This window comes from Ranitomeya variabilis, chromosome 3 (genome assembly GCF_051348905.1).
Source record: "Ranitomeya variabilis isolate aRanVar5 chromosome 3, aRanVar5.hap1, whole genome shotgun sequence".
Lineage (NCBI taxonomy): Eukaryota > Metazoa > Chordata > Amphibia > Anura > Dendrobatidae > Ranitomeya > Ranitomeya variabilis.
Window position 1 is genome coordinate 91131860 of NC_135234.1, and position 25388 is coordinate 91157247.

Consider the following 25388-nt stretch of genomic DNA (forward strand, 5'->3'; position numbering starts at 1 on the left):
AAGGAGACTTATAGGCCATGTATGGTTCTTCTTGGAATTTAAATATGCAAATAACCCATTCAGAGAGGAAGATGACTAGAACTCTAGTGCCAGTTATTGTGATAGCAGTGCTGAAAGTCAATATTGGCCTTTTAATGAACATTGATACATTACTTAGGGTAAGAAGCAATTTCAGAGACTCCATTTAAAAACGCATGTCTCTTGGTAGTTGCCCTTTATTAATGCAAAGCAGAAGGTCTAATTTATCTACAGTAGGTGAGAGGTCTTTGACAGGGTATGTAAGATGTAATGTTTCTCCTGGTGGAGAGTTCCAAGCTGGCATATGGAAACTTATAGGCTATGCAATGCATTATAGTTTCAATAAAATGTTGCTTTGGGACAAAACATTTCATTTGCACATGGGGTAACAGAAGAAAAAGGACCCAACAATTTGTAATGCAATTTTAACACAATAAGGCTGTTCAAAAACAATTTTTTCTTTAGTCTCACTATTCATGAAAAGGAAATTACAACACGCACTATTTTCTTCCAAAAATCATATTCCACACAGAACATTCGAGTGGCATTCTATTTTTTTGGATACATTACTATTATTAACCTAGAAAATTGTATTTGTTCATGAACATTTTTTAGTGTGGCTGTATGAAAAAAGCACTCGGATGTCACATGGATGTAAAAAATGGACATACGGAGGACAATCGGATGAAATTTACAAAAAAAATTATCCAGGTTTTCTGGTTGAAATTTGGACAATTTCTCATACTCACTTCTGCAGATGGCTTTACACTAACAGAAAACCTCTTTATGGAAGGAGTTAATAGGCTAATAGACCTAGCAAACCTGGAGGTAATTTTTTGAGAAAACATTTGAAGCTCGCAATCACAGCGCTGTGGTGATGATGGAACTATAGAGGGAGCACTGTGTATTGACTGTGGTATTTAGGGAACTAAACAGTCAAGAACAGTGTTAACAGGGATTCTCCAAGAAGTACCGTATATACTTGAGTATAAGCCGACCCGAGTATAAGCCGACCCCCCTAATTTTGCCACAAAAAAACTGGGAAAACTTAATGACTCAAGTATAAGCCTAGGGTGGGAAATGCAGCAGCTACCTGTAAATGTCAAAAATAAAAATAGATACCAATAAAAGTAAAATTAATTGAGACATCAGTAGGTTAAGTGTTTTTGAATATCCATATTGAATCAGGAGCCCCATATAATGCTCCATAAAGTTTATGATGGCCCCATAAGATGCTCCACATTTAAATATGCCCCATATAATCCTGCATATAGGTTAATAATGGCCCCATAAGATGCTCCATAAAGATATTTGACCCATATAGTGCTGCACAAACCTTGATTATGGCCCCATAAGATGCTCCATACAGACACTTTCCCCGTATAACGCTCCACAAAGTTAATTATGGCCCCATAAGATGCTCCATAAAGATATTTGCCCCATATAGTGCTGCACAAACGTTATGGCCCCATAAGATACTCCATACAGACATTTGCCCCATATAGTGCTGCACAAACGTTGATTATGGCCCCATACAGACACTTGCCCCATATAGAGCTGCACAAACGTTATCGCCCCGCAAGATGCTCCATACAGACTCTTGCCCCATATACACTGTGTTCCAAATTATTATGCACAAAGAGTTTAGGAGTGATAAGTAGTGTTGAGCGATACCGTCCGATACTTGAAAGTATCGGTATCGGATAGTATCGGCCGATACCCGAAAAGTATCGGATGTCGCCGATACCGATACCCAATACCAATACAAGTCAATGGGACACCAAGTATCGGAAGGTATCCTGATGGTTCCCAGGGTCTGAAGGAGAGGAAACTCCCCTTCAGGCCCTGGGATCCATATTAATGTGTAAAATAAAGAATAAAAATAAAAAATATTGATATACTCACCCTCTGACGCGCCCTGGTTGTAACCGCCAGCCTCCGTTCATAAGAATGAGCGCTTGAAAGTCCTTAGATGACGTCGCGGCCTGTGATTGGTCGCGGAGCGGTCACGTGACCGCCACGCGACCAATCACAAGCCGCGACGTCATCTAAGGTCTTTCAAGCGCTCATTCTTATGAACGGAGGCTGGCGGTTACAACCAGGGCGCGTCAGAGGGTGAGTATATCAATATTTTTTATTTTTATTCTTTATTTTACACATTAATATCGATCCCGATACCGATTCCCGATACCACAAAAGTATCGGATCTCGGTATCGGAATTCCGATACAGCAAATATCGGCCGATACCCGATACTTGCGGTATTGGAATGCTCAACACTAGTGATAAGTAGTAGTGTTGAGCATTCCAATACCGCAAGTATCGGGTATCGGCCGATATTTGCTGTATCGGAATTCCGATACCGAGATCCGATACTTTTGTGGTATCGGGTATCGGTATCGAAACAACATTAATGTGTAAAAGAAAGAATTAAAATAAAAAATATTGCTATACTCACCTCTCCGACGCAGCCTGGACCTCACCGAGGGAACCGGCAGCGTTGTTTGCTTAAAATGCGCGCTTTTCCTTCCTTCCGTGACGTCACAGCTTCTGATTGGTCGCGTGCCGCCCATGTGGCCGCGACGCGACCAATCACAGCAAGCCGTGACGTAATTTTCAGGTCCTTCTAGGCATTCAGTATTTTAAAATTACGTCCCGGCTTTGTGATTGGTCGCGTCGCGGTCACATGGGCGACGCGACCAATCACAAGCCGTGACGTCACGGGAGGCAGGAGACGCGCGCATTTTAAAATGCGCGCGTGTCCAGCCTCCCGTGACGTCACGGCTTGTGATTGGTCGCGTCGCCCATGTGACCGCGACGCGACCAATCACAAGCCAGAACGTAATTTTAAAATCCTGAAGGACCTGAAATTACGTCACGGCTTGCTGTGATTGGTTGCGTCGCGGCCACATGGGCGACGCGACCAATCACAAGCCGTGACGTCACGGGAGGCTGGACACGCGCGCATTGTAAAATGCGCGCGTCTCCTGCCTCCCGTGACGTCACGGCTTGTGATTGGTCGCGTCGCCCATGTGACCGCGACGCGACCAATCACAAAGCCGGAACGTAATTTTAAAATACTGAATGCCTAGAAGGACCTGAAAATTACGTCATGGCTTGCTGTGATTGGTCGCGTTGCGGCCACATGGGCGGCACGCGACCAATCAGAAGCCGTGACGTCACGGAAGGAAGGAAAAGCGCGCATTTTAAGCAAACAACGCTGCCGGTTCCCTCGGTGAGGTGAGTATAGCAATATTTTTTATTTTAATTCTTTATTTTACACATTAATATGGTTCCCAGGGCCTGAAGGAGAGTTTCCTCTCCTTCAGACCCTGGGAACCATCAGGGATACCGTCCGATACTTGAGTCCCATTGACTTGTATTGGTATCGGGTATCGGTATCGGTATCGGATTAGATCCGATACTTTGCCGGTATCGGCCGATACTTTCCGATACCGATACTTTCAAGTATCGGACGGTATCGCTCAACACTAGTGATAAGGTAAAAAAAAATGTGTTTGTCATTTAAACTCATTGATGGTGATGTGTGTCAGGGCTCTTTATATCATTGAAAGCGATTGCAGATACCTGTGCAAATTAGTTTGGCAGGTGTGTCCAAATAAAAGCAAGACTACTTAAGAAGGCTGTTCAACATTATTAAGCAGCCTACATTTTTTGCCAAAATGGGAAAGAAAAATGATGCGTCGGCTGCTGAGAAGCAACAAATTGTGGAGTATTTAGGTCAAGGCATGACTACAATCAACATTGCCAAGACACTTCATCGTGATCATCGCACAATCAAGAAGTATGTAGCTGATTCCCAGCACACACACGTGTGCGTGCTGATAAGGAAAAATTGAGGACTCTTTCCAACAGGCAATTGCATAAGGTTAAAAGAGCAGCTGCAAAAATGCCTTGTCATAGCAGCAGACAGGTTTTTGAAGCTGCTGGTGCCTCCAACGTCCCCAGAACAACAAGATGCAGGGTCCTTCAGTGGTGCGTAAGCTATCCTGTCGACCACCTCTATCCACTGCACAGAAGCAGAAACGGCTCCAGGGGCCAAACGATACATGAAGACTGACTTCCAAACTGTTTTGTTCACCGATGAGTGCCGTGCAACGCTCGATGGTCCAGATGGATGGAGTGGAGGATGGCTGGTTGATGGACACCCCATGAAAACACGGCTAAGGTGCCAACAAGGAGGAGGTAGAGTAATGTTTTGGGCTGGAATCATGGGGAGAGAGATTGTCGGCCCCTTTATGATCCCTGAAGGGGGTAAAGATGAACTCCATAATCTATGTGGAGTTTCTAAAACAACACTTCCTGCCATGGTTCAAGAGGAAGAACCGTGCTTTCCGCAGCAAGATCATTTCAAGTCTCATGCTGCAAAAAACACATCTGCATCTCTGGCTGCTATGGGCATAAAAGAGGACAAACGTGTGGTGTGGCCACCATTTTCCCCTGACCTCAACCCCATTGAGAACCTCTGGAGCATCATCAAACAGCTCTGGGAGGGTATTCTGTCCACATGCAAAACAATTGAAGCAGAAACCATCCAAAAACTGGCAAATTCAATGGACGAGAGAGTTCAGAAGCTTCTTTCGAACAAGGGGTCCTATGTGCAAATGTAACATCATCTAGAATAAAGTTTTCACTTGAAAACTGTTTGATTTTATTTTCTAATAAGCTGATAATGCTTATAACTTCACAATTGACCATTTTTTTTGCTCAAAATAAAAAAAAAGGTTGAAAACTCTGCTGTGCATAATAATTTGGAACATGCATTTTGAGTGTTTATTTTTTTTAAAAAGATACTGTTTTCATAGGCAGTTTGTTCCAAAACATTGCAATTATACTAGAATAGTAGATGACTGGAAAATAGCAATGACTGCAATTCAGATAGGTAATTTAGAGAAAATATGAGGAAATATTATTTGCATAATAATTTGGAACACAGTGTAGTGCTGCACAAACGTTATGGCCCCATAAGATGCTCCATACAGACACTTGCCCCATTTGCTGTTGCTGCTATAAAAAAAATCACATACTCACCTCTCCGTCGCTCAGACCCCCGGCACTTTCAATATTCGTCTGACTTCGTTCCGGTGGCGCTCCATCTTCAGCATCTTCTGCACTGACATTCAGGCAGTGGGCGTGCACTAACCACGTCACCGTGCCGTCTGACCTGAGCGTCACTGCAGAAGACGCTGAAGACGGAGTGGCGCCTGGAACGGGGAGCAGGTGAATATTGCGCAGCGATGCGCTCCCCTCCCCTTTATGCTCACCTGCTCCTGGCGCGGTGCAGTCCCTGCTTCCCCGCAGCTTCTTGCTGTACTGAGCGGTCACTGTTACTGCTCATTACAGTAAAAAATATGCAGTTCTACCCCTATGGGAGGTGGAGCCGCATATTCATTACTGTAATGAGCGGTACCATGTGACCGCTCAGTGCAGGAAGAAGCTGGGGCTCCAGGAAGCCAGGGACCTGCAGGTACTGCGCCAGGAGCAGGTGAGTATTGTTAGACAGCCCCCGCTCCCCCTCCCCTGCCGACCCCTGGGTATTACTCAAGTATAAGCCGAGAGGGGGACTTTCAGCCCAAAAAAATGGGCTTAAAATCTCAGCTTATACTCGAGTATATACGGTAATCCAAGTTAGCCGCCATTACCTTTTTCAAGCTGCAAACCATTCTTAGCAGGCATTGTGAAGGGTTGTAGCCTGAAAAAATGCTGTTTGAGACAAATACCTTCTCTGAGCTACTGCACAGTATGCAGGACAGTACAGTACTGTGCTATACAGTAGTTCAGAGACAGCTGTCTCGAGAAGCATTTATTCAGCATGCAGTTCTTCCCAATGCCTTAGGATTCGTTGCAGTTTGAGAAAGGTGATGGCAGCCATTTTAGTTTACCGTAATTCTCAGAGAACCCCTTTAATAAATGGTGTTTTATTTCACTAGCATTTTCCAGAAAAGCACTGTCACTTCCGTGTCTCAACAAACTGCTGCAATTCCTGCCCTTGTCACAAGGCAGCACCACACTAATACCATGGTCAATGCTAGACATCAGCAGCATGTGGCAGTTTAGATTTTAGGTTACTGAGACTAGTCCCTTTCCTGGCCACCTATGTTAGCTGCAGTGAGCTGGTAGGTAATTATCTCTTTTCTGGGAGTCATGGGTGGGACTCCCTTCCATATAAACCCCAGCAGATAGTCTATAGCTGCCAGTAATTTAGTTCAGATAGGACTGGTCGCTCTGATCCTTTACTGCTGTGTGCTATTACTCACTGTTTGTGAAATATGGCTGGTAGTGGTAACACATCTCATACCCATTTCAAAAAAATGATACTGCCACGTTCCATGGAATAGGGTGACACTGTGTCTTATAAAAAATGATCCTTAAATAGTATTGTATACACAATGTTTCCTCTAAGCTGTGGCGGCTACTGGGCAGACCTGTTAGAAAACTGGTTAATCTTTAAAAAAGTGGGCAACTGTCTGAAGCCCAGAAAGTATCATGCATGTGACCTAATCTAATAATCAGGAAAGGAACATGACACTTGCTGGGTGTGGTACAGAAGTATTTCTCCACATCAAGTGTCACAGGTTTACTGCAACAGAGAGGAGCCAGAAGACAGCAGCGTCTGACTTCTCCTATTCCTGCATTGATTAGAAGCACTTCACCTTCATATTAAGTGGTGTGGATACCTTTTAGCAGTGTAGGGGTTAATCGGCCTAGTTGAGAGTTCCTGGAAGCTTTCCTGCATTAAGGTTCTCAGCTGATTACTAACGGATGCTGTTTAATTAGTCAACGTAGGGTAACCATACCAACACGTTTCACCAGTTAGACTTGCTTCATCAGGGAGTTGAGGATAAACTATAGGTTGTTGTCAAATGGGTTAATAAAGGTAGCAGCTGCACCAATATACCCTATCCCAAAAAGAATAATTGTTATTAGGATAGTGAATATAATTTCAATACAAAAAGTAGTATACCAAAATCCTGAGACGTATACCGACTAAGAAAATTTTAAACAGCTTTTTAACAGCTATGAGAAATAAGTTCCATATCGTAAAAGATAAAAGACAGCTGCACTCACCAGTTTGCTGAATGAAAGTCTTTAATGTGCCTTCAGTCCATAACATGGATTATTTTAGACACATACCAGGTTATAGCGAGGGTGCGGGGAGTGAAGGAGGACGACGGCCGTTTCGTGCAATCAGCACTTCTACGGGTCCATGTGACTATGAGAAATAAATGTATAGCGCCCCCCAGCATCGGACAATCTCCGGGGTGTAGGTTACTAGGGTAGCCGAAACCCCAAAGAACATGATTCGGGTCAGTTTTTATTGTGCCCAGTCTTGTGATCACCATTATTCTCAGAATAACGGCAACCGCAAAAAAAGGTCTGATTTCCCATTCATTTCTCTCTCCTCTGATATGATCTAGCATAGCAGAGGAGAGAGAAATGGGGTCCCCTGAGCTCCCTGGTACCTTCACCATCCCCAGACTCTCCGGCTCCGTCCCCCGGCCCTTCACGTCTTCTTCCTGGAAGAAAATGGTAGGTGTAAGGGTTGGCGGAATGCACCGAATATATTTATATATGAGACAGTAGGTGCGTTCGCAACCCTGGGTCCACCGTGCAGGAGAGAAACCTGCTGCTAGTAACAGGTGGTACTATATGGTGATATAAACGAACTCTGTTACTTCACAGATTCACTACGAAAAGAGAATTCCGCGCCCTGTTAACCTCACAGGAGATCACAGCTACCAAATAGAGCCAACAGTGGTCATGCAGTCAGAATAGCACACAAGCAACTCCTCTCCAGTGGAGCCGAAATTCTAATGGCTATACGCCAGCCCTGAATCCACATGCACAAAACTCCTCACCGGAGGTGCCGGTATTCTAGGGGCTTATTTCAGCCAAACACTGACCACATACAACCATGACCACACTGGCGCTGAGCCCATAACATAGGTTTGATACTAGCGCATGGCCGTGGGGCCATGCAAAACTTTTATAGCTTTAGCACTCAAGGACCTTCCTAGTGGTCCAACAGGAATCACTTCAGGACCTGCGCATGTGACCCCTGACCTCCAATGGGAGGTCGTACCGTGGGCATGCCCAGTATGGGAAAAGCAGGACTTAGTCCCAGAAAGATCTGCTCGCTGCTGATCAGTGCTGGCTACAAAGGCAGAGCCTGGAAGAACAGTAGTAACCAGTCGCCAAGTATCAGCCTGAGTAATAATAAAATAAGAAAATCTATTTTTTCCGTTCTTTGCACTTAGGATTAGGGTTGGTGCTAGTGCAGCGCCCCAGAGTCCTGGTCATTGCAGTATTGTCGCTCTTCCACCAGGGGGAGTGATGGTACGTCTGATGGTACTAAAGGAGTTCACCTGACCAGGTATCACAGTCACACACTACACTTCACACTCCGGCCACCAGGGGGAGCAAAAGGTTCTATCTATTAGGCCACTCCTCACACTCGGGTAAAACTGGGGGCTGGATAGGAAGTTAGGCAGAAAGCTACCTGGGTTCGACCCAGATAAGACCTGTCAGGCAGACAGGGAGAGAAGGAGGAATATCTGAGCTGCAGACAGAGGTCCCTGTCAGGGGTGGGATCCTCACAGAGACAGAGCAAGAGATAGAACGTTACGGAGCTGCGCCTGCACTACATTGCGGCAGCATCCTAAGAAAGGACACGAGGCGAAGTATATTGTGGAGAGTGAGAAACGAGATCACAGCACAAGGAGATAACACCGGGAGGAGGGTCTGCCCCGAGATCGGCGGCCTCCTTCTGAGGCGCATAGCCGGTGGCCGGAACACCGAGGGAGTAATTGGCTCTACGCATTACTTTGAACTACGGCAGGACAGTTAATTCCAAGTTGGCTGCCCAACCTTAATACCTAATGAAGACAATGGAGGCAAATTGTGGGAGAGGGGCCTCTCTAGGGTCCCTATAAAATAGCTCCAGGCCTACCCCGTCATACGGGTCATCCTATCCATACCATCTGGGGGACGGAGAGAGAATATCAGAAACATACACAACAGTTGTGAGGACTATCCCGTGGTGCTCAGCAGGGAAGTACTACACCACACAGGCGCTAGTAGGAAGGCTACTGATTTCCACCTGCAAAGGGAACTCTGGATGTGCCTTCGGCCCGGCCGGATTCAGCCAGCCCTGTTAGCAGTGCTCTGGATTGTGGATGCTGAAGTCTACAGTAAAAGGTAAAGAGACTGCAACCCTGTGTCCTCATTATTTACTGCGACTTGCGCCATCATCATCTACCTTACTGGGAAGCCCTGGGAACTTACTTCACCTGTGGGAAGGTATACCAACTAGCTGCCATAACATCACCCCAGCGGACCCCTCAGCAGCGTCGGTCATCCTGACCGAATACCACAGGTGGCATCAAGAACTCCGTACAAACAACAAACTACACCTTTAATTGGGCGCCCCTTAGCAGGGCCACGGACCGGGTCAGGCCACCGTGACATCCCCAGAACCGAGACCGAGGGACCCGGTACCAAGTACCCCACTGCCCTGCACCTGGGGGCGATCCACTAGGGTTAGGGTTGGGGTTAGAGTTAGGGTTGGGCTAGGGTTAGGGTTGGGATGATGCCGACCGCTGCAGCGTCGCTGTGTGGTCGCTGGAGAGCTGTCACACAGACAGCTCTCCAGCGACCAACGATGCCGAAGTCCCCGGGTAACCAGGGTAAACATCGGGTTACTAAGCGCAGGGCCGCGCTTAGTAACCCGATGTTTACCCTGGTTACCAGTGTAAATGTAAAAAAAAAACAAACACTACATACTTACATTGCCGTGTCTGTCGTGTCCCTCGCCTTCAGCTTCCCTGCACTGTGTAAGCGCCGGCCCTAAGCACAGCGGTGACGTCACCGCTGTGCTTTGCTTTACGGCCGGCACTGACACATTCAGTGCAGGAAGCTTTGAGCAGCAGCGCGGACGCCGGGGGACGTGACAGACATCAGAGGGTGAGTATGTAGTGGTTTTTTTCTTACTTTTACAATGGTAACCAGGGTAAATATCGGGTTATTAAGCGCGGCCCTGCGCTTAGTAACCCGATATTTACCCTGGTTACAATTGTAAAACATTGCTGGCATCGTTGCTTTTGCTGTCAAACACGACGATACACGCCGATCTGACGACCAAATAAAGTTCTGGACCTTCAGCAATGACCAGCGATATCACAGCGGGATCCAGATCGCTGCTGCGTGTCAAACACAACGATATCGCTATCCAGGACGCTGCAACGTCACGGATCGTTGTCGTTCTCATTGCAAAGTCGTTTAGTGTGAAGGTACCTTTAGGGTTGGGGCTAGGGTTACAGTTGGTTAGGGTTAGCGTTGAGGTGAGAGCTAGGGTTAGGTTTAAGGTTGGGGCTAGGGTTAAGGTTAGAGCTAGGGTTAGGGTTGGGCTAGGGTTAGGGTTGGGGCTAGGGATAGGGTTGGGTCAAGTGTTGGGGTTACGATTGTGGTGTTGGGGTTATAGTGGTTTTGGGGTTAGTGTTGTGGTCAGAGTTAGGGTTGTGTTGGGTTTATGGTTGTGGTTAGGGTTGTGATTAGGGTTATAGGTGTGTTGGGCTTAGGGTTGAGGTTACGGCTTTGTTATGGTTGGGGTTAGGGCTATGTTAGGGTTGGAGTTACAATTGGAGGGTTTCCACTATTTAGGTACATCAGGGGGTCTCCAAATGCGACATAGCACCCGCCATTGATTCCAGTCAATTTTGAGTTCAAAAAGTCAAACAGCGCTTCTTCCCTTCCAAGCTCTGCCATGTGCCCAACCAGTGTTTTATCCCCATATGTGGGGTATCAGCGTACTCAGGACAAATTTCCCAACAACTTTTGAGGTCTAATTTCTCCTGTTACCCTTGGTAAAATAAAAAATTGGGGGCAAAAACATCATTTTTGTGGAAAAAATATGATTTTTTTATTTTCACGGCTCTATGTTATAAATCTCTGTGAAGCACTTGGGGGTGCAAATTGCTCTCCACACATCTAGATAAGTTCCTTTGGGGGTCTAGTTTCAAAAATGTGGTCACTTGTGGGGGGTTTCCACTGTTTAGGCACATCAGGAGCTCTTCAAACGTGGCATGGTGTCCGATCTCAATTCCAGCCAATTTTGCTTTGAAACAGTCAAAAGGTGCTCCTTCCGTCCGGAGCCCTGCTGTTCACCCAAACAGTGTTTTTCCCCCACATATTGGGTATTGGCATATTCAGGAGAAATTGCACAACAAATTGTGTGGTTCATTTTCTCTTTTTACACTGTCAGAATAAAAAAAAATTGGTTCTGAATTAAAATGTTTGTGAAAAAAGTTAAATGTTTATTTTTTTCTTCATTGTTGCTTCAGTTCCTGTGAAGCACATGAAAGGTTAATAAACTTCTTGAATATGGTTTTCAGCACCCTAAGGGGTGCAGTTTTTAGAATGGTGTCACTTTTGGGTATTTTCTGTCATGTAGACCCCTCAAAGTGACTTCAAATGTGACATGGTCCCTTAAAAAATTGGCTTTGTATATTTTGTTGTAAAAATGAGAAATCACTGGCCAACTTTTAACCCTTATAACTTCCTAACAAAAAAATTGTTTTAAAAATGTTGCTGATGTAAGGAGAATGAACTTCAATCCCATATTGCAGCCAGCATGCAGCCAGCGGGTAAGGAAAGGGTGAATCAAACACCCGAAAACCCCGCCCCTATGATAAAGATTGTTCCCTCCAAATTCAGGTGACAGTGTCCCTTTAAAGTATTTTGTGTGACATACAGTACAGACCAAAAGTTTGGACACACCTTCTCATTTAAAGATTTTTCTTTATTTTCCTGACTATGAAAAATGTACATTCACACTGAATGCATCAAAACTATGAATTAACACATGTGGAATTATATACTTAAAAAAGTGTGAAACAACTGAAAATCTGTCTTATATTCTAGGTACTTCAAAGTAGCCACCTTTTGCTTAGATGACTGCTGTGCACACTTTTGGCATTCTCTTGATGAGCTTCAAGAGGTAGTCACCGGGAATGGTTTTCACTTCACAGGTGTGCCCTGTCAGTTTTAATAAGTGTGATTTCTTGCCTTATAAATGGGGTTGGGACCATCAGTTGTATTGTGCAGAAGCCTGGTGGATACACAGCTGATAGTCCTATTGAATAGACTGTAAGAATTTGTATTATGGCAAGAAAAAAGCAGCTAAGTTAAGAAAATCGAGTGGCCATCATTACTTTAAGAAATGAAGGTCAGTCAGTCTGAAAAATTGGGAAAACTTTGAAAGTGTCCCCAAGTGCAGTGGCAAAAACCATCAAGGGCTACAAAGAAACTGGCTCACATGAGGACCACCCCCGGAAAGGAAGACCAAGAGTCACCTCTGCTTCTGAGGATAAGTTTAACCGAGACACCAGCCTCAGAAATCGCAGGTTAACAGCAGCTCAGATTAGAGACCAGGTCAATGCCACACAGAGTTTTAGCAGCAGACACATCTCTACAACAACTGATAAGAGGAGACTTTGTGCAGCAGGCCTTCATGGTAAAATAGCTGCTAGGAAACTACTGCTAAGGACAGGCAACAAGCAGAAGAGACTTGTTTGAGCTAACGAACACAAGGAATAGACATTAGACCAGTGGAAATCTGTGCTTTGATCTGATGAGTCCAAATTTGAGATCTTTGGTTCCAACCACCTTGTCACCGTGTGCGACGCAGAAAAGGTGAACGGATAGACTCTACATGCCTGGTTCCCACCGTGAAGCATGGAGGAGGAAGTGTGATGGTGTGGGGGTGCTTTGCTAGTGACACTGTTGGGGATTTATTCAAAATGGAAGGCATACTGAGCCAGCATGGCTACCACAGCATCTTGCAGCGGCATGCTATTCCATCCGGTTTGGGGTTAGTTGGACCATCATTTTTTTTTTCAACAGGACAATGACCCCAAACACACCTCCAGGCTGTGTGAGGGCTATTTGACCAAGAAGGAGAGTGATGGGGTGCTACGCTAGATGACCTGGCCTCCACAGTCACCAGACCTGAACCCAATCGAGATGGTTTGGGGTCAGCTGGACTGCAGAGTGAAGGCAAAATGGCCAACAAGTGCTAAGCATCTCTGGGAACTCCTTCAAGATTGTTAGAAAACCATTCCCGGTGACTACCTCTTGAAGCTCATCAAGAGAATGCCAAGAGTGTGCAAAGCAGTTGCAGCGCTCCAAGGTCCTGGTCATTGCAGTAATGTCATTCTTCCACCAGGGGGAGTGATGTTACATTTGAAGGCAATAAAGGATATCTCTTTACCAGGTATCACAAACCGTACAACACACTTCACACTCCAGTCCACCAGAGTGAGCTATTCTCCTTTTTATTAGGGCACTCTTCACAATTAGGTAAAACTGGAGGCCTGGATAGGAAGTTAGGCAGAAGCTGGCTGAGCTTCACTCTGTCAGTACCTGTCACGCAGACAGAGAGGAAGGAGGAACATCTAATAGCTGCTGACAGAGGGGTCCCTGACAGGGGTGGGATCCTGTCAGAGGCCTAGACAGAAGGCCACGGAGCTGCGCCTGCCCGACGTGCGGCAGCATCCAAAGAAAGAGACACGAACAGCAAATTGTATTGTAGAGGGTTAGAAATGAAGTCATAGCAAAAGGAGAGGAAACCAGAAGGAGTTCTGCCCTGCAAAGGCTGCCTCCTTCTGAGGCACAGGATCCGGTAGCCAGAACACCGAGGGAACAACAATCTCTATGCCTTGCTCCAGAGACCAGCAGGACAGCTAATTCCAAGTTACTGATCCGCCCTATACCCAGGAGGCACGGTGGCAACTTGTGGGGGATGGGGCATGCTAGAGTCCCTGTAAAAAGCCTCAGGCCATCAGTCATACGGGTTTGTCCTATCCTTACCATCTGGGGGACAGAGAAAGAGACATAACATCTAGAACATCTACAACAGTTGTGAGGACCTTATGAGAGGCTCAGCAGTAAGGTACTACAACACCCAGGCGCTAGAGGAAGGCTACTGATTTCCACCTGGATAAGGGGACTCTGGATTTGCCTTCAGACCAGCTGGACTCTGCCTGTCCCGTGATCTAGTGCTCTGGACTGTGGACGATGAAGCCTTCAGTAAAAAGGTAAAGAGACTGCAACCTTCTGTCCTCGTTCTTCACTGTGCCTCACACCATCCACCATCTACACACTGGGAAGCCCTGGGGATATACTTCACCTGTGGGAAGGTCAGCCACTGTGACATCCCCCTTGAGAACCGAAGGGCCTGGTACCGAGTATCCCATAGCCCTTGGGGGTGCTCCAATCTCTTGGCGTCACGAACACGCATCTACTTAAGCCTGAAAATCGGGTCATGTGTGCCTAAGAACTGTGCCAGAATTGTATTTGAACTGTTTGTGCTGAAAGACTGTGTATTGCAAAAAGACTGCCAAAATTCCCGCCAAAACCGCCGCCATTACAGCGCCACGAGGAGCGCAGGAGAAGAAGGGTGTGCCATCATGGGCAGGTCCACCAGAGCGGTGCGAAAAGTACGCCCGCCCCTTGCCAAGAATGTGATGTGAGGAAGGAGGAGGTGCCAAAAAATAACATGGCAGAGGGAGGTGAGCGGACCCTGGAGCATGGGATGGAGCACGAGGACTCTCCCAGCCAGGGCCTGCAAGAACTGCACCCTTCATCGACTATGAATCCGGACCTCCTGCGGAAGAAAGAGGAAGAACACACCTGTCAGCTCGTGTGCTAGGAGCTGGAAGCTGTGGCTGGGTGGAAGAAGACGTCCATCGGGAGCCTCGCCAGATGTCCACCGGCAGCCTCGTCTGATCCAGAGCAAGAAAGAAGTTACGGCGCTCCGAAGTCAGAGAGCAAGGCCCTACCAGAAAGCGAGATGCTGCAAACAGAGATGACAATGTTGCAGCACAAGGCCCTGCAACCAGCGTTCCAGACCCCAGCAGAGACAGAGCAGACTGGCACCGGAGGAACCGCATCTGAAGCAGGTATGAGGAACAACCCTGCCCCGGTGACCGACCCCCTCCAGCGACTGCTTGTGCCACAGCTACTGACTCCGTTCCAGTGACTGATCTTACCGCGGCCCCTGACTGTGCCCCACTGCAGGCCGACGAATCACTGGTAGGCCTGCTCTCAGCACCATCAGCTCTCCAATCTGATTGGGGCCATTGCTACGTTCCCTGGGACCATGACTCTGATATGGAGAGACAGTGGTCCCTGGTCCACCAAGCATAAGAGAAAGTAAAAGAAAGAATGTGACTTTACATAGTTAACTGTTAACTGTTTGTTGCTAAAGTTCACTAAACCCCTCCAGGGTTATTTCTTAAAGGGGTCCTCAGTTCCAGGAGGATCCCAGGAGTTTGCACCAGTTTTGCACAAAGTTTATCATTGCTCAAAGAACTGTGAATCATGAACTGCGCATGATCAGAAACTGTCCATTGTATATAGTTTGCACCTTCTTAAGGGTGCTTCCTACTGCTTTTGCAAATGAGGCTTTTACAGAGACTGCCTCCAACAGAAACTGCTACTAATCTTGTTGTAAGAATTGCTTTGTTTTACAGACCTGAAGAAAAACCCGTTGGTGTGGCAGAATTCCGGGTCAGGATACACGTCTTGTAGCCCACCTAAACCAATGTTGGGGTTTCGTCATGGGTCCCTCGCATCACGTCACTGATATTGCTAAACTTACTTGAATCTTGATGTGATTGTTTGCACTACCTCATTGACAGACTTGAATGTTATTTGCTCTTAAAGGGAATGTTGAATCGTTGCACTTTGCTAAAGGTGCCGTTACACTAAGCAACTTACCAGCGATCGCGACCAGCGACGTGATCGCTGGTAAGTTGCTGTGTGGTCGCTGGGGAGCTGTCACACAGACAGCTCTCTCCAGCGACCAAGCGACTTTGGCATCGCTGAAACTGTCTTCAGCGATGCCGAAGTCCCCATGTAAAAAAAAACAAAAAAACACTACATACGCACCTTCTGTCGTCCTTCATGTCCCTCGGCGCTTGCCGCACTGACTGTGTCTCAGCGCCGGCCGGCCGTAACAGTGGTGCCCAGCGGTGAACCGCTGTTACTGCAGGTTCACCGCTGGGCTCTGCTTTACGGCCGGACGGCGCTGAGACAGTCAGTACGGCAAGCTCCAGGGGACGTGACGGACAACAGACGGTGAGTATGTAGTGTTTTTTTTTTTACTTTTACTATGGTATCCATGGTAAATATCGGGTTACTAAGCGCGGCCCTGCGCTTAGTAACCCGATGTTTACCATGGATACCAGTGAAGACATCGCTGGATCGGCGTCACACACGGCGATCCAGCGGTGTCAGCGGGAGAGTTGCGACGAAAGAAAGTTCGTCCACTCTCCCTGCAACCAGCGATATCCCAGCAGGATCCAGATCGCTGCTGCGTGCCAAACATAGCGATATCGCTATGCAGGACGCTGCAACGTCACGGATCGCTGGCGATATCGCTGCAACCTCGCCTAGTGTGACGGTACCTTAAGAAGTTGGTGTATTACAGGGTAATATAGCAAATAAAGTTAGAAATTTAGATTCAGATAGTAATAATGTTTACATAGAGTTAAAGTTAGATAAGCTGGTATGATGTACTTTGAATGAAATTGAGGTTAAGATAAATGGTAGGTTGAATAAACTAAAAGAAAATGCAGTGAGCCAGTGGGGGTTGGTAGATAGTCCTGCATGTGTAGAAGAATAAAGAAAAATGTTGATTTTCACTCTGAGGTTCTATATTAGTATACCCTTAGAGGGTACTTGCACTTAGTAAATAGTTTACCTGTATGGGTAATTGTGTTTCATAGCTAGTTAATAACTGTTTCCTACTTGGCTTAAAGTCGTACGCACCATGTAAATATGTTATTGTTTGTAACGTTCAAGTGTCTTCACCTCCCATAAAGGGAAGCACAGTTAAATTAATTTGTTTTTTAGCATTTTCATAATATGCATGTATTTTTGCTAATGCATTGTTGTTTTCTTTTCCCAGTCCCGAAATGCTGGACATAACGGGGGGGTTTGTGTAGCGCCCCAGGGTCCTGGTCGTTGCAGTAATGTCATTCTTCCGCCAGGGGGAGTGATGTTACGTTTGAAGGCAATAAAGGAGATCTCTTTACCAGGTATCACAAACCATACAACACACTTCACACTCCAGTCCACCAGGTGGAGCTATGTTCCTATTTATTAGGGCACTCTTCACAATTAGGTAAAACTGGTGGCCTGGATAAGAAGTTAGGCAGAAGCTGGCTGAGCTTCACTCAGTCAGTACCTGTCAGGCAGACAGAGAGGAAGGAGGAACATCTAATAGCTGCTGACAGAGGGGTCCCTGACAGAGGTGGGATCCTGTCAGAGGCCTAGAAAGAAGGCCACGGAGCTGCGCCTGCCCGACGTGTGGCAGCATCCAAAGAAAGAGACATGAGCAGCGAATTGTATTGTAGAGGATGAGAAACGAAGTCATAGCAAAAGGAGAGGAAACCAGAAGGAGTTCTGCCCTGCAAAGGCTGCCTCCTTCTGAGGCGCAGGATCCGGTAGCCGGAACACCGAGGGAGCAACAGTCTCTATGCCTTGCTCCAGAGACCAGCAGGACAGCTAGTTCCAAGTTACTGATCCGCCCTATACCCAGGAGGCACAGTGGCAACTTGTGGGGGACGGGGCATGCTAGAGTCCCTGTAAAAAGCCTCAGGCCATCAGTCATACGGGTTTGTCCTATCCTTACCATCTGGGGGACAGAGAAAGAGACATAACATCTAGAACATCTACAACAGTTGTGAGGACCTTATGAGAGGCTCAGCAGTAAGGTACTACAACACCCAGGCGCTAGAGGAAGGCTACTGATTTCCACCTGAATTAGGGGACTCTGGATTTGCCTTCAGACCAGCCGGACTCTGCCTGCCCCGTGATCTAGTGCTCTGGACTGTGGACGCTGAAGCCTTCAGCAAAAAGGTAAAGAGACTGCAACCTTGTGTCCTCGTTCTTCACTGCGCCTCACACCATCCACCATCTACACCATGGGAAGCCCTGGGGATATACTTCACCTGTGGGAAGGTATACCATGTAGCTGCCATAACATCACCCCAGCGGACCCCTAAGCAGCGTCTGTCACCCTGACCGAATACCACAGGTGGCATCACGAACATTTTCCCTTTAAAGACCTTTCCCTCATTTACAACAGACCTCCCGAGGGCCACGGACCGGGTCAGCCACCGTGACATCCCCCTTGAGAACCGAAGGGCCCGGTACCGAGTATCCCATAGACCTTGGGGGCGCTCCACAGTCATCAAAGCAAAAGGTGGCTACTTTGAAGAACCTAGAATACAAAACATATTTTCAGTTGTTTCACACTTTTTTGTTAAGTATATAATTCCACATGTGTTAATTCATAGTTTTGATGCCTTCAGTGTGAATGTACAATTTTCATAGTCATGAAAATACAGAAAAATCTTTAAATGAGAAGGTGTGTCCAAACTTTTGGTCTGTACTGTATATCTCTGATTTAAGGGCATAAAAATTCAAAGTTTCAAAATTGCAAAATTTTCAACATTTTTGTCAAAATTTCCATTATTTATACAAATAAACACAAGTCATATCAAATAAATTTGACCACTATCTTGAAGTACAATATGTCTTGAAAAAAATAGTCTCAAAATCATAGTGATTTGTTAAAGTGTTTCAGAGTTATAACCACATAAAGTGATAGTGGTCAGAATTGAAAAAATTGGCTTGGTCATTAAGTACAAAATTGACCCTGTCACTAAGGGGTTAAAAGTTAATTTAGGTTAAGGTTTATTTGCCTTTGGCAATTTGTGAACAAAAGCTCTCAGCTGTGCACTATTAGCCATGCCTATCTCCTACATACATGGTTCCTGGCTAGCACTCATTATCAGAGCTATCTTATGCTGCATGGCTGTAGGTTGTTATTGGAGGAGTTTAGTGACTGTTGCTAGGTTTTGAGTGTGTGATAATTCCCTCTCTTCTCCTACTTTGGTTTAACCCCATCCTCCACTCCCCGGTGTTTACCTCTGTTGTTTATGTGTGTATATTTTTATGATTGGTATTTTCCTTTATCCCTGTTCGTATTACTTTGTTAGTCAGGTTGGTGTATTATGGTACACTACTACTCCCTTCTTTCCTGGGCGGGGAAAGGGTTCAGACTGAGGGCAGATTCAGGAGCTAAGGCAACGTACATGACCCTGGTGTCTTCATCATCAGAAGTAATCCGGGGAACAGGGCGAGCTAGGGTGCCTCTAGCGTTAGGGACAGTAAAGGAGCCACTGGTCCCGGGATACCCGACAACAGCGTTGTGACACCAAGAAAGACGAAAAGTTAGTGGTCACAAGTGCAAAACAGAGTAACTATTAAAGGTGTTATACCAAGTTTGAAACTTGTCCCCTATCCATGATAACTGGGTTTCCACTCACTCATGAGCCCTGTCTGAATGGAGCTGTGGGAAAGCATGGGCTCCTCCTCTCAATTTATTCTTATTGAGAATGTGAAGACTGGGCCAGAGCAATTCTCAGCTATTTACGGCATTCCTTTAAAAATGAATGGATCAGAGGAGTGCATGCTCAACCACCACCCCATTCAGAAAGGGTCTCCAAAGCCACATTCTCTGGAACATTGGGGTTCCGCGATCAAACAGGTTATTCCCTACCCTGTGGATGCATCTAACCTGTTTTTTTTCTTCATCTTTTTCAGGTATTAAAGTAATGCATGTATTTTACATTTTACCTCTAAAGTCATTTACGGTAGTTCTCCTTCCTTATGTCTCTGTCTTGAGAGCTTGTTACTCGGCAGCTCTTAATTCTTACAGCACATGTATTTCAGCACAAAAAAATGATTGTGGCTCATTTAAAATTCAATACAGTTACTTGCACATATATTGATAACTAACTACCCTTTAACGAGATTGTATTTGCATAATGATACAATTTTGTTAAGGAGTCTTTTTTTTTCTTAAGAACTATTGACATTTCTTCATATAATGTGTGACATTAAATGACATATACCGGTAATCACAAGTGTATTAGATGTATCACTAGTTGACATGAAATAATAAAGAACTCTGCTGACATTTTGCTGGACAAGGAGCATCCCTGGGTGGCATGATGATGATTAAATACCAGGGTAGGGATCATTGTTGTAAACTGAATTCAGGGTCATTATTGCAATGTCATTACAATATGCAAGAACATTCTGCAATCTGGAAATACACATGAGATAGACACTCACTTGGAGATCAGTGGTGTTCTCATCCCTGAAGCTGACTGTCAGCCAAGAGTGGCGCAAAGTATAATATGAGAATGTGAATAAGGCATAGTAACCATATAAGCACAGCAGACATAGTCAGCTTACCACGATCTGTGCACAGACTCCCGGCTGCCAGCCAATACCACACACGGATCCGTTTTGAGCAGACACAAATGGATCAGACAAAAAGAAGAAAAGGATCCAACAATGGCTGCGGGTAGATCAACGCATTAATGATCATGAGGAAGATTTTTGTCGAAACGCGTTGATCTACCCAAGTGTGTACAATGCCCAACAACGTTTGCCCTTCATTGTTTTTATGTAAGACAATTAACATGGAAGAGCGCAGCATGAAAAGCACCTGGTGGTTCGATGGGGATATTACAATAAGAGGTGGGGGGATTAGCCTCTCACCCGGGTTGTGTACCCCTGCCCAATCTTGGGTGGGCGTCTCCATGCACTCCTGCTGTGTAACTCTGGGACCGCTCCTGTGCTTCCTGGTCTGGTCACGTGGGCACAAGATCTGGTCACGTGATACCACTTCACAGGATGTGACGTCACTTCAGGTCCTATTGCCTGGAGATACTCTCTATGGCCCCAAGCTACTCCAGCCAAAATCCCTCAAGGGGAATATCGACTTTTTTTGGAAAAAATGTATGTGGTCAATTTAAGGAGCATTATGGCTATAGAGCACACTGCAATGAGTTAGTGGTGAACAACCAATTATTAGACCGCTATGTGTTTCGGCAGGGGACCGTTGCCTTCCTCAGGTGGATTTACAGACAGTGGAGGAAGTGACACATTAAATAGGGGTAGTGACCAATAAGATGGAAGCATTCATTAATGTCAATTAACCCTTTATATATACCAGCAGTCAGCTATCAGAAATGCAGCAATTAAAACCAAAAACTCACACTAAAAAAAATTCAAAAAATAATCAACTTAAGTGTTATAAAATATAGAATATACAATATATAAATGTAAAAATATGTAAAGTATAGCAAGATAATCATAAAATATAATCATAAAATAACAGTTATTGTTTAGCTGTTCCAAGCCGTCGCTGGATCCTTTTCTGTGTCTGATAGATTATAATAAACCACCAACACTTACAAAATATCTGTTGTTCCTAAACAGCAGACAAAAAATAATAAGTTGTCCATTTCAGGCCACAGCTTCCATTTGAAGCTCTTTAAAGAGGTTGTCCATTACTTGGGAACCCCATTTTCAATTGATACATACTGTATAAAATTAAAACCGCTTTTATACACCTACAGTGCCATTTCTGTGACAACAGTGCTTGACATTGGCTGCAGGGCTCCCATAGCATAAAAATCAGCTGCCTCTTCACTTTCACTTCCTCGTCGTAAGTGACATCTGGAGGGCATGAGAAAGTAGCAATAGCATCGCTGACTTCCCTTAGTTTTTTTTGAAGGAAGTAAGTTTGAACCGGCCCCTGATTGGCTGCAGAGCTCACGTGGCATCATTTTATCGAAAACTGGCCATGCAAGCATGACAAAGTGAGGCACTGAGAAAAAGTTAAAACTAGGACTTCAAATGCTAACACATGTAACATTTTTATTGAACTTTTGGGCCGTTTTGGGCCAAAACATTGCTTCACTCATTTACCTCAATTGTTTTTATGAACTGACCTTGATTGGAATAGTGGCGTTGCAACCACTAGGGGCAGCATCGGCAGGTAGAGTAGTCAGGGATAGCCAAGGAGTCAGTACACAGTAGAGCAATGTAGTTTAAAGGAACAGCATGTAGCATTGTCAGGGATAAGAAAGGGGTCAATACATGGAAGCAGCAGTATAATCTTAGAGTGAAGGAGCAGGTGAAAGGAAGCTTGACTAGAGGTTGGTAGCTCAATAATCTTGCAAGGAAGGGAGTGCAATGCCAGGTTTAAATATGGTGGTTAATCAGGGTGGAGCCATTCAGGAACTCAGGGTGGAGATGATCAAAAACAACACAGATACAAGTATCTGGGTTAGCACAGAACTGTCCCGCTAGTTGAATAGCTCAAAGGAAAGAGCTGCTTCCTGGTGTACAAGAGCTGCTGGGTTTGAGTCATGACAATTGTATTTCACTATGTGATTTTTAACGATGGCATAAAGGTTATGTTTTATCCTTATTTTCTCTGGTGTCTCAAAATTTTGGATTTTCTATGGCTTTGGACCTTGTGTGGGGTCTAACCGAGTCAGCACGGAGCCACCAGTGGTGCATGAGAATCACTCTTGGACTATACTAATATCACTACAGTCAGATACTGGATTCTTGTTTCGGCAAAGCTAATGCCAAAAGTCGCGAAATTACACCTACATTTTATGGCTTTCAAAAGTGTTTATGCTAGAATTCTGGAATCGAACCTTTGATGAATCGAAACATTATTATGCATGGCATAAATGGAGCGCCCCGTCAGGGCAGCGGGGTACTCGGTACCGGGTCCTGCAGTTCACAGGGGGATGTCATGGTGGCTGACCTGGTCCATGGCCCTGGGACGTCCGTATAAAAGGGAAAAGTCTTTAAAGGGATAGAGTTTATGTTCATGACTCCACCTGTGGTATTCGGTCAGGGTGACCGACGCTGCTTTAAGGGGTCCGCTGGGGTGATGTTATGGCAGCTAGATGGTATACCTTCCCACAGGTGAAGTATGTCCCCAGGGCTTCCCGGCGTGTTGATGGTGGTATGGTGAGAGGTGCAAAGAAGAACGAGGATGAAAGGTTGCAGGCTCTTTACCTTTTACTGAAGACTTCAGCATCCACAGTCCAGGGCACCAGATCACAGGGCAGGCAGAGTCCAGCCAGTTTGGAGGCAAGTCCAGAGTTCCCTTGTCCAGGTGGAAATCAGTAGCCTTCCCTTGCGCTGTGGTGGTGTAGTCCCTTACTGCCTATGGCTTCACATAAGGGTCTCACAGATGTGGTGTTTCGCTCTCTCTGTCCCCCATATAGGATAGGACAAAACCCATGTGACTGGTGACTTGAGCCTGTTTATAGGGTCTTTTAGGTAACCCGGCTCTGTAGGTGTCACCGTGCCTCCTGGGTGCAGGTGCGGACAGGTAACCTGCAATTAGCTGTCCTGCCAATCTCTGAAATAAGGCGTAGAGGTCCTTACTCCCTCGGTGTTCCGGCTACTGGGATGTTGCGCCTTAGAAGGAGACAGCTTGCGCGGGGCTGGTCCCCTTCTGGTATCCTCTCCTTTGCTTCGACTTCCTTCACACTTGCTGCAATACTGTTCTGCTTTTCAATGTCTCTTTCTGGGAGCTGCAGCTCTGAGGGCATGCACAGCTCCTTTAACCTTCTGTCCTCCTCAAACTCTGGTCTGGAACTAACAGAACTCCTGTCTGGAGCTCTGCCAGGAACTGACTCCTGTCTGGAACTGACTAACTTTCCCTACAGACTAACAGTTATATATATATATATATGGGGAGTGACCTAATAAATAGGAGCAGGAGCTCCCCCTGGTGGTCTGGAGTGTGAAATGTGTTGCATGTTTGTGATACCTGGATGCAGTTATCCTTCTTTGCCTCCAAACGTAGCATCACTCTCCCCGAGAGGAAAACAATACCACTGCGACGGCCAGGACCCTGGTGCGCCACATAAACAAGTTTGTTCTCTAGTAGCGAGTGCTGAAAGAGTGTAGAAAGTGGCCTTGTACTGGTGCACTAATAGTGGCTAGACTAGGAAAATACAATAGATGGAAGCAGAGCCATGAAAAGTTGTAGCAGCCACTCGAGGGAGAATATTCTTTATCATCTAATAGACGTACCAGCACATCTTTGCTGTAATATAAATATCAGCTTATGATCATCTTTTATAACAAAAACAACCAAAACTTGAAATGAAAAACTTCACTGGGTGTTTGATCATGGATTTGATGATGCAAGAAGAATGGATTCACATATAATGGCTGCATCATAATACAGCTTTCTGAAGTGGTAATGAAAAATACAAACAATAAAAAAAAATATACAGTTGTGTAAAGTTTCAGGCAAGTTTGAAAAAAAATGTTGCAAAGTAAGAATGCTTTTAAGAATAGAAATGTTTACGAGCGACATCAGTGAAAAAAGCGGATCCACACATACTGCAAACACGGACATGTGAAGGGGCCTTACTTGGACTAACCCTTAACTTTTATAGCCCTGTCCTAGTCCCCTGATGTCTCTGGGCGGAAGCTAAAATGAGCATATATCTTTCAACCAAATATCTCTGTAGTGCACATATGCTAAGGTAACTAGTTAGGAGTGCACTCTGGTGACTGGCAGTGCCTGTTATCTGCCTTCTGAAAAACGAAATCAATGCTGCAATTATAACAATTATTAACAATGCACAATTATCATGAACGATTATCTATTTTCCTAGGAACACTTGCATACGATAATTGTGGTCTAAACAATGAATGAACCAATACCTTAAATCATCAGAAGAAATGATCTTTTGGCCTGTGCAAAGGACTCATTCTCAGCAGTTCATCATCCTGTGTAAACAGGACCTGTTCTGCAGAGAAAAACAACAACCTATGCGCAGCTGAATGATCTATTACAGAAGGTTCAGTGTAGATCTGAATTGTGGTCATCCTGTGTAAACAGGTTATTAGACAACCTCTGATCAGCAAACAAGTAGCTGAATTAAATTATTACATTACTAAATTAACCCTTTTCAGTACATCAGAAAATACATAATTTAATCAATGTAGGCAAAGTAAGAGATTAGAGGTCCGGAGAGCCAACCTGAGCATGTTGCACATGATTGTGCTGGCTCATATGAATAAAATGTAATTATTTGTTAATAGTTTCCCCAGAAAAGGGTTAAATAATGACAATTACATATCACATTCTGTAAGGAAAGGGATTCTACAATGTAAACAAATGAGATAAAAATGTCAAATAAAGCAAAAATATCTACAAGACGGCAGCAGAGATGATGAGACATAATGCATTAAAAATAATGAAGAAGGAAGAAAAAACTAACTAAAAAGGGAGGTAGAGAAATGGTAGTACAATAAATAATAAAGTGGCGCTAGAGCGCACAAGAGTTTCAGCAGCAAATACAAGACAATAGCCCGAAAACTGTCAGTAAAAATCAAAATATAGTAATAAAAGGAATTTGCGCTCTAACGATAGGC

The 25388-nt window shown here is 45.2% G+C and overlaps 1 protein-coding gene across 1 annotated transcript in view; it reads left to right on the plus strand.

The window, feature by feature from the left end:
- PITPNM3 (PITPNM family member 3) overlaps positions 1 to 25388 on the plus strand; it is a 791724-nt gene that overhangs the window by 310836 nt on the left and 455500 nt on the right. The gene's annotated exons all lie outside the window — the stretch shown is intronic.